Here is a 12,260-nt window from a genome sequence, read left to right on the forward strand (position 1 = left end):
GCGGGGGGGGGGGGGGTTGGGTTGCGGGGGGGGGAAGGGGCCATGGGGGGTTGGCCCACTGGCCCTGCCCCTGATTGGGGCCTGGATCAGGCTGGTTGGCTGCCACAGCGCATGTCATAACCACTAGTCGTGCTGGTTGTTCTGCCGTTCTGGTCGCTGGGCTTTTATATATATAGATGATTTGGTTATGTGTTCCTTTACCAGGAATTTTCCAGGGCATAAAACCTTTGCAAATGGAAAAATGTTAACAAAGAAACCTCTCTAAAGATGCATAAACCACAGATTTCAAAATAAATACCACACTCGGGGGATGGAACCTGGAATAAGAAGTTCCACGTGACTCTTCCCACACAGAGTTCCGCTCTGCCAACATTGGATATTTTAAGAACGCACTTGAACCATCGGCTGGGACGGGCAGTCCTCCGGAAGTCTTCGTGGCCTTTTCAGGGTTTTCCCAAAAGAGGACCTCAGGGCTCCTTTCTCCAGTTGACGACTTTGATGTCACGTCAAGAGCACCAGGAATGTGGACACCAAGTTCAGCTCAGCTTTCCCCCTGTGTCCCTCACAATCAATCAGCTAGCAGGCCCGGCTCTTCCCCCATCTGCTCAGCCACCACCTCGGCCCACGCCGCCACCCACCCTCCCCAAACCCGTGCAGCAGTCTGACTGGTGACAGTCTCTCCTCACCCACTCTTTCTCTTAAAAAAAAAGCTTTTATTTATTTTAGAGAGAGAGGAAGGGAGAGGGAGAGACAGAAACATTGATGAGAAACATCAACATCGACTGGCTGCCTCCTGCATGCCCCCTTACTCCCCCCCCGCCCCATGTCTGCTGGAGATCGAGGTCCAAACCCGGCATGGGCCCTGACCGGGAATCAAACCAGTGACCTCTTGGTGCATGGGACGATGCTCAACCACTGAGCCACGCCGGCTGGGCCCACCCACGCTTTCAGAGTGATCTTTTCTCAAATGCAGGTGCGGTTAGGCCCCTCCCTGGCGTGAACCGGGCTGTTGTAATGTTACACAAGGTAGCACAGGGAAGTAAAGGATGCTTGTGGACTTACCCCTTAGTGTCCACAGTGGAAGCATTGCCCTGGCTTGTCCAATGCCCCCAGGCTGGCACGGCCCTGCCAGGCCCGAGGGCTCTGAGCCTGGGCTGGGCTGCAGCCTGGAAGGCAGCCCTCACACAGAAACACACTTCAGTGCTTCTGGCCAGGAGCTGGCAAGGCCCTGGCGGGGAGCAGGCTGTGTTCACCAGCCCCACTTGCCAATCGCTTGTCTGGGACCTGGAGGCAATTTCCCATAAATGCCATGTGGCAAAGAGCGATATGGCGCCCATGCCAGCCTGTACGGCCCGGTTTAACACGTAACCCAAAAGACCCACATTTGCAAGGAAAAAGAGCAGCGATCTATTCAGTAAAGACTTTTCTGAGCAGAGGACGGAGCCTCTCCCAATGAGATAGAGCAACTGGAGTTCCCGGCCCGAGTCCTGCCCTGAGACCCACTTTCACGTTGGGAATGCAACAGGTGTCTGTGGCCCCTGCTTCAGGTCCTCAGGACACTGCTCCCCAGACCTCGCAGGGTCACTCTGAGTCAGACCCAAGCCTTCATGCTCCACAGCCCTGCAAGCCCGCAGCTGAGGACAGCATGCAGGGGTCAAACTCAGTTACCGATGGGGCGGCTAGATGTGGTGGCCCCCAGGCTCCTCCTCATGGTTCTCTATGGGGCTGACATCTGCATTCCCAAGACCTGGGAAAAAGCCCTCAAGCACAACTGAACTTGGCAGAAACAAGGCCCAAGAGAAGAGGGTACAGAGAGGAGAAACAGGATGTCCAGCAGGACCAGAAGCTGTGATGACCACTCTCTGACCGGGGCATGTCCCCTTACCACGGAGGTGAGGCCTCATCAGAGTTCTACATCAGCACGCAAGTTGCATACACTGTGTGTGTGCATGTATGTGCGTGTGTGCGTGCGTGTATGTGTGTATGTGCGTGTGTGCGTGTGTGTGCGTAGGGAGGCTGGGGCAGGGAAGAGGCTGGAACTGGGCTGAATTATTAGTTCCTCTTAAACCCAACTGAGCGAATCAGGCCCAAACACTTGGCCCCAGTCCACAGAGCACGTGAAATGCACATTAAAGCCCGAGTCACTGAGAGCACTGGGGGACACGGGTTAAAGGGGATGGGTGATCTTAAACCAGACACTGATCTCCCTCACTGCTCCTGCGACCCAGGAGGGGCCCTGGGGCAGGTGCTGATGGAGAACCCACTGTCCTGAGGACGGGGAGCCCTGGCCCCTCCCATCCGTCCCCGCCGAGCCTCCCTCAGCTGCAGGAGCTGCTAACGAACATTCCAGCTCTAGAAACTGCAGCCTCCCACAGATTGCTCAGCTTCTCCAGGACCTGGTTTTGGATTAGAAACTATCTACTGTCATTAAATAATCGCTCCTGGAAACGGTGCTCCAAACTACCCCATGGCCTAGCTCGGTTTGCACCTCACACTTCACTTAAAATAAAGGTTTCAGAGACTCCGTCCTTCTGCCATATGCTGTTATTCATCAACTTGAGGCAAAATTCCAATCCTGTTTCCCCAGAGAAAGGACAAGCTTAAGCTCTATCTTGAGGCTACTGTTCTGAATGACCTAAGATGAGGGGTCCCTATCTTTTTAAAAAATAAATATTTTTTATTGATTTCAGAGAGGAAGAGAGAGGGAGAGACAGAAATATCAAAGATGAAAGAGAATCATCAAATTGACTGCCTCCTGCACGCCCCCTACTGGGGATTGAGCCAGCAACCCAGGCATGTGCCCTGACGGGAATCGAAAAGTGACCTATTGGTTCATAGGTTGATGCTCAACCACTGAGCCATACCAGCCGGGTGAGGGGTCCTATCTTGGAACCGCCTCCTGAAAACAACCAAGATCCTCTGCTCGCGAGACTTCTAAGTGCACCTTCCCAAGTTCAGGAGTCCATGGTGAAGTGCCTTGTACAAAAAAAGTCTAGTTTTCAAACTTTAAAATATAATGGGTATCCACGTTTTAAAAAGTAACTCATACAAGGACACCTAATGTAAAACACTAGAAGCTGAGAGGAACTGCTATGTGTGTGTGTGTCCGTATATGTGTGTGAGCGTGTGTGTGTCTGTATGTGTATGAGTTTGTGTGTGTGTGTCTGTATATGTGTGTGTGCCTGTGTGTGAGTGTGTGTGTGTGTCTGTCTGTGTGTGAGTTTGTCTGTGTGTGAGTGTGTGTGTGTGAGGGTAGAGTTGATGGAGCGCAGGAAGAACTGTATCTGATCTACCTCAGTCCAAGAGAGATTTTAGAGCCATCTGAAACCACTGATGTCACATACTCTATCTTTTATACTTTGTCAAATCTTTTTAATAACAAATATTCCTATTGACAGAAATCTTATTAAGTAAAAGGTGTTCCTGCTACTCCCACAGTGTCCCTCTGTCTTCTACTCTTATCACTGTGCATCTAATAGGGCCCGTTTCCCCTTCCAGAGCCCTGGCCCGTGTGGCTGTTGGGTGGAGCACCGTCCCATATACCAAAAGTCTGAGGGTTTGATTTCTGGTCAGGGCACACGCCTCGGTTGCTGTCCGATCCCCGGTCAGGGTGCATAGGGGAGGCAACCCACCAATGCCTCTTTCTCACATCAATGTTTCTCTCTCTCCCTTCCTCTCTCTAAAAAATCAATAAAAACATATCCTCAGGTGAGGACTACAAAAAAATGGGGCCTGCTTCTTGTGGGCAGCAAACTGTGTTTTCTTCAAGATTCTGACCAAGCTGATGGCAGAGGGCCCAGAGCACACGTGGCTCCTAATGTGTGCTGTTCCCAAGCTCCAGGTGCTCCACTTTATTTAAGACCCCATCCAGCTGATGCAGGAAGACAAAAGACAGCCCTACCACACACAAGAAGACAATTTCTTAGTGCCACTGTAAAGCAAGGCAAGTTTTGGTCTATGCAGCATGTGATCAGATTAAATCAAGAGAACATGTCACGGGAGCACTATTGAGAGAACTGACTGATACAAAAACGGAATGTGCTGGAAGGACAGAACGAAACTACAGGGCCACAGAACTGCGAGCCCGATGACACTCCGAGCGAGGGGCGGACACGTTCACGGGCGGGAGGGCTCCAGGAAATGCAAGAAGGTCTGGGTAATATTCCACAGGTGTCCCTGAAGGTAGCGAGTCAGTCTGAGAGCAGAGGCATGAAGCAACGACCAAGCACACAGCACCCGGGGCCTCAAGCACCGAGCCTGAGGAGACACAGGGCCTGTGAGAGCTGGCACAGGCCTTGGCTCGCTGGGCAGGAGTGCAAGGGGCTCTAACAAGTTGGATCTGGAGGAATGTTCTGATGCCGAGCAGTTCTCCAGGTCCTTAGTGAAGGCGCAGAGAAATGTTCAATGTCAGAACGGTTAGAGGCGGAGCGAGGCTGGACCTGCGCTCCCCAGGCCCTGCGCTCTGTTCTCTTGTTCAATGAAGCACGTACGCATGTAACTGAGTGTATGAGGCTCATGTCCCTTCCGGGGCACCCTCTGCGTGCTTCGGGGTCCTCCCTGCCCCTGCCTGTTTCTGCCCCCCTTCTCTCCTCACTTAGTACTTCCCCCAGGCCTTCCGTGAGCCCCTTCCTTACCTTGGAAGGCTCAGTTCCATGAAGCTTTCTGAAATTCTTCCCTAAAAACTCCAACCCACACTTCTCTTCCCAAATACCTACTGTGCCTCTGGGCACTTGGCTCAGCCAGCTCTTTTCTCAAATTTCTGCTGTTTAACACAATGGCACTGAATTTTATACTTTGCTCATTCGTGTCTTATTCAACACCGTATCGCCACTGCCTGGAGATTAAATCAAGGTTGAGCAAAGGAAAAGATGAAGGTTTCATCACTTACAGCTTTCCTCTGAGCACAAGAACTGCCCGGCACTTCCTTTATACTCCTTTGAAAGTTCTAAGTAAAAATTTGATGACTGAGTAACACGATGTACGAAATAGAAACATTTACTAGGGAAACTATGTCTAGTACACTGTGGTCTGGCATTTGCTGCCAGGCTACATTTCCAACTAGATGACATCAACCTAATAAGGCCTAAATTTATTCATCTATATTCAGCTATAATTTAGGACAATTTATCAGCGGATCACTTTCTAAATAATTACAGGGAGAACATCTAATGCTTTAGGGCAAAGGGTGTGGCATAAATATGAAACAGGATATGCACATGCTTTCTTACATTTCAGTTGTATATAGACCAGAGTGGAAAATTCACTTTTCATGAGTAAAGTTATTCATACTCTGCTCATTTCTAACTTTTTTTAAAAAAAATCCTCACCCGAGGATATTTTTTCCATTGATTTTTAGAGAAAGTGGAAGGGAGAGGGCGAGACAGAGAGAAACACCAATGTGTCATTTGGTTGCCTTCCACACGCCCCCCCGACCAGGGCCGGGAGCCTGCAACCTGGGTATGTGTCCTTGACTGGAATCGAACCCAGGACCCTTCAGTCAGCAGGCCGACGCTCTATCCACTGAGCAAACTGGCTGGGGCCTAATTCCTAATCTGAAAAGCCACACTAATTTAAGTGTGAGCATGTATCTTTGCAGTGGATTGTGAGCTCACGAGGAAAGGAATGAGGCCTTGCTCTGTCCCTCTTATGTCTGTCCTTCTGTCCTGTGCCCTTGCCTCCCTTCGGCGCTCAGTACGTCCGCTGAACAAGTGATGTGTGCACTGCCCAGTCAAGTCCACATTCTGTCCTTCTCACCTACAAAGCAACGGGCATCCGCACAGGGTCACGGGGAACCTCTCCATGGGATGGGGACACTAGAAAGACGGGATTGGACAGGAATCATGGCATCTCAGTGGGGCAGAAAGCAGGCTACTCAGGCACACCCAAACTTCGCCTGTGATGTGTGGCACCCAGAAGGTTAATGCCTCTTTGCTGGGCCTCAGTTTCTCTAACTCTGATCTCATTTAGCACCATCTGTCCGGATAGTTGCACAGAACAAACAAGGTGGCTTATGGGAAAGTGTTTTGTACACTAGAAAGCACTGTATAGCTTCCGAGGGCTGCCACACCCAGGTACCACAAACTGGGTGGCTTGAAACAACAGAAATTTATTGCTGCCCGGCCGATGTGGCTCAGTGGTTGAGCATCGACCCACGAACCAGGCGATCACAGTTCGATTCCCTGTCGGGGCACGTGCCTGGGTTGAGGGCTGGATCCCCATTGTGGGGCATGCAGGAGGCAGGCGATCAATGATTCTCTCTCATCATTGGTGTTTCTATTCCTCTCTCTCTCGCCCTTCCTTTCTCTGAAGTCAATAAAATACATATTAAAAAAACAACCACCCTAAACCAACAGAAATTTCTTGTCTCACAGTTCTGAAGGCTAGAAGTCTGATATCAAGGTGTTGGCAGGGCCATGTGCCCTCTGAACCCTGTAGGGAGAATCCTTTGCCTCTTGAACTTCCTGTGCTTGCTGGCAATCCCTGGCCTGTAGATGCATCACTCCAATCCCTGCCTCCATTCTCACTCGGCCACCTTCTCTCTGTGTGCCTCGGTCTCTGTGTCTCTTCTCCTCTTATAAGGGCCACTATGACCGTATCTTAACTAATTACATCTGCACTGACCCCATTTCCAAATAAGGTCGCATTCGGAGGTACTGGGGGCTAGGACTTCCACAGATCTTTGTGCGGGAAACAATTTAATCCAAAGCGAGTGCCACGTGAATAAAAGCACCCCATTTAAAAACCAGCGAAACCATGAGAGACGAGGTCATTCAGACGATCTTTTCTGCTGAGAACAATGAGGAAAGGTGGAAAAGTGTGCTTAAAGTTCTGCTTGAGGTGATGGGGAATGAGCAGGCGACAAAGAATAATGAGGCCAAGATGCAGGAGAAGAGAGGAATCTGGAGGGGCGAGCCTGGCGCCTGGGAACGCGCTTCCCAAGAATGCCTTCCATTTCTGGAAGCGCCGGCTGGGAGGCTGAGAGGGTGCACAGCCCAGGGGACGACCGGGGGAGCTGGGAAACTACAGGGGGAGCCCCACTCCTCAAGTAAGAGGAAAGGCGAACCCCATGTAGGCCGGTTCTCACAGGTACAATCCCTGGAACTGGACCACAGTGACAACAGATTGCCGGTGCTCTGGGGCCTGCCAGAAATAAGCACATGCGGAGGCTCCCTAAAGGAAGACAACATCACCCCGGCCCTCAAGTTATTCTGTGGGTTTTCATCTATGATGTCCTACACTCAATCCACAATAACCAGGTCTATGAGGATATAAGACAGTATGAATGGATTCCAAGTAACACAACAGCCAACAGAAACAGACCTACAAAGGCTAAAAACAAAGGTGTTATCAGACACCGAATTGAAAAAAAAACCCCACTATTCTTAATATGTTCAAGAGTTAAAAAGAGTAAGAAGTTTCTCAGAATACTAGAAACAAAACAGAACAAAAAGAACACATAGAAGCTCTGAAACTTTAAAATAACTGAAATTAAGAATCGGTGGGCTTAACAATAGCTTAAACACAGCTTGAAGAGAAAATTCGTCAACTAAATGATAGGCCCAAAGAAAATATCTAGCTTGAAAATCAGAGACAAAAGGATAGAAAATAATGATGAGAAGGTAAGAGATATAGGGGATACAAAAAAAGAGGGTCTAATAGATATGCAATTAGAATCACAGGAGAGGAGGGAGAGAGTTGGGCAGAAGAAATAACAGCCAAGAACTTTTCAAAACTGAAGAAAGACATCAAGCACAGATCCAAGATCTTAACTGGATGAACTGCACTCAGGATAACTAAAAAGAAAAGGGTACGCAGGCACAGTAAACTGCTGTGCACCCAAGACAAAGTGAAAATCTCCAAAGCAGCCAGAGGGAAAAAAGACAGATTATCATCATCAAAGGAGTAACAATAAAATTGACAGTTAATTTCTCAACAAAAACACTGAAAGCCAAGAGACACTGGGATGTTGTCAAAGTGCTGAAAGAAAACACCCGAATGTTTAAAAAACAAAATACACCAATTTTAAACAAACTCTTAGGAAAGAAATAACACCAGCCATACACACATTCTTCCAGAGGACAAAAACCATGGCACTTCCCAATCCATTTCATGAGACTAACCAAGCATAGCAAAGACACTACCAAATGCGGAGGCTCCCTAAAGGAAGACAACATCACCCCGGCCCTCGAGTTATTTCTGTGGGTTTTCATCTGTGATGTCTTACACTCAATCCACAATAACCAGGTCTATGAGGATATAAGACGGTATGAATGGATTCCAAGTAACATCAACAGGCAACAGAAACAGACCTACAAAGGCTAAAAATAAAGGTGTTATCAGACACCGAATTGAAAAAAAACCACTATTCTTAATATGTTCAAGAGTTAAAAAGAGTAAGAAGTTTCTCAGAATACTAGAAACAAAACAGAACAAAAAGAACACATAGAAGCTCTGAAACTTTAAAATAACTGAAATTAAGAATCGGTGGGCTTAACAATAGCTTAAACACAGCTTGAAGAGAAAATTCGTCAACTAAATGATAGGCCCAAAGAAAATATCTAGCTTGAAAATCAGAGACAAAAGGATAGAAAATAATGATGAGAAGGTAAGAGATCTTTGGGGACCCCTGGACCCGCTGGGGTCGGACCCCAGCACTAATAGATATGCAATTAGAATTACAGGAGAGGAGGGAGAGAGTTGGGCAGAAGAAATAACAGCCAAGAACTTTTCAAAACTGAAGAAAGACATCAAGCACAGATCCAAGATCTTAACTGGATGAACTGCACTCAGGATAACTAAAAAGAAAAGGGTACGCAGGCACAGTAAACTGCTGTGCACCCAAGACAAAGTGAAAATCTCCAAAGCAGCCAGAGGGAAAAAAGACAGATTATCATCATCAAAGGAGTAACAATAAAATTGACAGTTAATTTCTCAACAAAAACACTGAAAGCCAAGAGACACTGGGATGTTGTCAAAGTGCTGAAAGAAAACACCCGAATGTTTAAAAAACAAAATACACCAATTTTAAACAAACTCTTAAGAAAGAAATAACACCAGCCATACACACATTCTTCCAGAGGACAAAAACCATGGCACTTCCCAATCCATTTCATGAGACTAACCAAGCATAGCAAAGACACTACCAAACAGTCAAACCATAGGCGATCCTTGTCATGAGCACAGACATAAAAACCCTGAGTAGAAGATTCAGGAAACGAATCCAGCAATACATAAAAAGGAGAGTGTAATACATCTCAAGCAAACGGACTTGATGGAATGCAGTGAGGAATGCAATTCATCATATTCACAGAAGAGAGAGGAAAACATGAATAGCTTCAGAAAAAACAACTTGATGATATTCAACATCCTTTTACGATAAAAATGCCTTGCAAACCAGGACTAGAGAGGGATCTTCTGAATCAGGTAAATGCTTTTTATGAAGACCCTGTGCACTCATCATACTTGATGATGAAATGTTGATAGCTTCCTGCTGAGATCAAAGGCAAGAGAAGGGTGCCTGAGTCACCACCTCTATGAAACATCCTACTGGGGATGGGGGGGGGGGGAAAAGGTATAAAAAAGGGAGGGCAAATCTCATTCACAGATAGTTTGATTGTGTTCCAGGAAAATCCAAAAGAAACTTCAGATAAATTTCTAGAATCAACAAGGAGTTGGGAAATATAAAGTCAGTCTGAAATCTCTCTTGTGCTTCTAAACACCGAGAGTAAACATTTAAAGCCGGGCCAGAGTGACTCCATTGGTTGAGCATTGTCCTTTGCACCGAAAAGTTGCTGGTTCCATTCCCGGTCAGAGCACGGGCCTGGGTTAGGTACCTGGTTTGGGGCGGGGAAGGGGCGCCTTAGGAAGGCAACTGATTGATGTTTCTCTTTCTAAGCAAGTCCTCGGGGTGAGGATTAAAAAAAAAAAAAAGAGCAAACATTTAGAAAAAGGAAAAAAAAATTAAGTTATAATCTACACTAACATCCGAATATAAAATATCTAAGAATACATGGAAAGATATGTACGACCTGTATGCAGAAACTTCTAAAATTTGGAGAAAATTTACAAGTCCGTAAGAATTGGAGGGACATACCATATTCATGGTTCTGAAGACTCAATATTGTAAGGATGTCAATTCTCCCCAAACGAGTCTACAGGGTCCATGCCATCTCAATGAAAACCAGAGCAGCTTTTGTTTGTTCGCTCACTTTGTGGAAACTGGAAACAGATACTCTGACTCTAAGACTGACGTGGAAATCTGAAGGGCCCGTAACAGACTTGCTCCACTGGGTACTGAAACCTGTACAGGAACAGCGATTACGAAAGTGTAATTCTGGCAAAAGAATCGAGAAATAGACCAATGGAATAGAACAGGAAGCCTGGACACAGTCTCAGGCATATCTACGTTCACGCAGAGAGACCCACGCTGGCAGATTCCCGGAGCCTTGCTCTGTGTCGTTCTCCTGCGCAAGCCTCTTCCCCTATCTGGACTTCCGCTCCCTCATCTACAACACCTGTCATCTGAGCTGGGTCACAACATTCTGATTTGAAATAAAAATGAACAGATTACAGGGTCCCCCCAATTCTCACGTCCGCTTTACAGCAAGACAACCTCCCAGGAAACTGTTCCCCACGTCTGCTTTCTGAGGGAAAAGGGAAAAACAGGGATTTACGCCCCGTGTCCTGCCACCTACAGACAGATGTTAATCCAAACGATTCCAGGGCAGTCTGAGTATAAAGTGTACGAACGGCCGCATCTTGCAATGTTTGCTCATTTAGGAGGCAGACAAGGGAGTGGATGAATGAGGCAGACCTTGGTTTTATTTTTCTCTTTTTTAAAAATATATTTTTATTGATTTCAGAGAGGAAGGGAGAGGCAGAGAGAGAAACATCCATGATGAAAGAGAATCATTGATGGGCTGCCTCCTGCACACCCCACACTGGGGATCGAGCTTACAACCCGGGCATGTGCCCTGACATCCTGGTTCCTAGGTCGGCGCTCAACCACTGAGCCACGCCAGCAGGGCCAGACCTTGGTTTTAAAATACTGTTTTTCACTTACACGTCTACCAAGTTTCCAACCAAACCGTTTATGCGCTCGGAGCCTCCGTTATCCTCAGCTGTGAAAGGAGAGTTCCTGTGAAGATGAAGTTGACTAATGCTTGCGAAGCAATTAGGACAGAGTCTCACTCATAGCAAGCATTTGAAAAGTGAAAGCCATTATTGGAAATATACTGGGGCGGGGGTTGGGGCGATGCACTAATGATGAAGACGGGATAATGGAAGTAGCAAGCTGGACTTGTGAGGGTTTATCACAGAGTGCCTCCGGTGTGGTTAATGTTTAATAAATATTTGTGGAATGGGGGAGTTACTAATTTACCAGGCTCGCTCACAAATCCTGTAGTTAATGTCCCCTTGTTTACAGGATTAGGCTTGCTTTGAAATGATCCTTGGATTCCTAATACATTTCTGCCTTCTATGAAAGACTGGACTCTTCCCAAAGCCCCATCACACACACACACACACACACACACACACACACCACCACCACCCCAACCCCGACCTCGGCTAGTATCTTTTCCCTTCTTCCCAACCTGAACATGGGGTGGGGGGGCCCTCTGCCTTGTGTAGTCAACTTGTGCTTGACTGTGGGGCCACCTTACTCAGAGACTTCTAACACCAAAACAGCCTATAAAGGAACTATTTCAAAACCACCAAGAAGGTGGGTACGACAAAGCCCTATTTTAGAGCTTATACTTCAGGCCTGAAAACATCTGCCAGGAAGGGAGGAGTGGCCAGGGCTGACCGCAGGAAGGAGCTGGCCTTCCCTGGTGGGACAGTCATGTGACTCTGGGACCCTACCGAGGGAGAGTGTGTTAAGTACCCCCACCCCTAAGACACCATAAACTAAGGTGCTTTTAAAATCACCGATGAATATACTCAACTCATTAACTGAAGAAGTTCTCCGAATGGCAGTTTTTGATGTGTAAGCGTATACGAATCCTGCTCTTTCCTCTGGCTGCAGAAAGGGTTATCCCTGCCATCCTGGTGTTTGGACAATTTCCTGATTTTTTAAAAAAAATATATACATATTTTTTTGCCAAAACCGGTTTGGCTCAGTGGATAGAGCGTCGGCCTGCGGACTGAAGGGTCCCGGGTTCGATTCCGGTCAAGGGCATGTACCTGGGTTGCGGACACATCCCCAGTGGGAGATGTGCAGGAGGCAGCTGATCGATGTTTCTCTCTCATCGATGTTTCTA

The 12,260-nt window shown here is 47.4% G+C and overlaps 1 protein-coding gene across 1 annotated transcript in view; it reads right to left on the reverse strand.

The window, feature by feature from the left end:
- Positions 1-12,260, reverse strand: part of CTDSPL (CTD (carboxy-terminal domain, RNA polymerase II, polypeptide A) small phosphatase-like) — a 75,300-nt gene that overhangs the window by 62,207 nt on the left and 833 nt on the right. The window lies entirely within an intron of this gene.

Source organism: Myotis brandtii, unplaced genomic scaffold (genome assembly GCF_000412655.1).
Source record: "Myotis brandtii unplaced genomic scaffold, ASM41265v1 scaffold731, whole genome shotgun sequence".
In the NCBI taxonomy this organism is placed as follows: domain Eukaryota; kingdom Metazoa; phylum Chordata; class Mammalia; order Chiroptera; family Vespertilionidae; genus Myotis; species Myotis brandtii.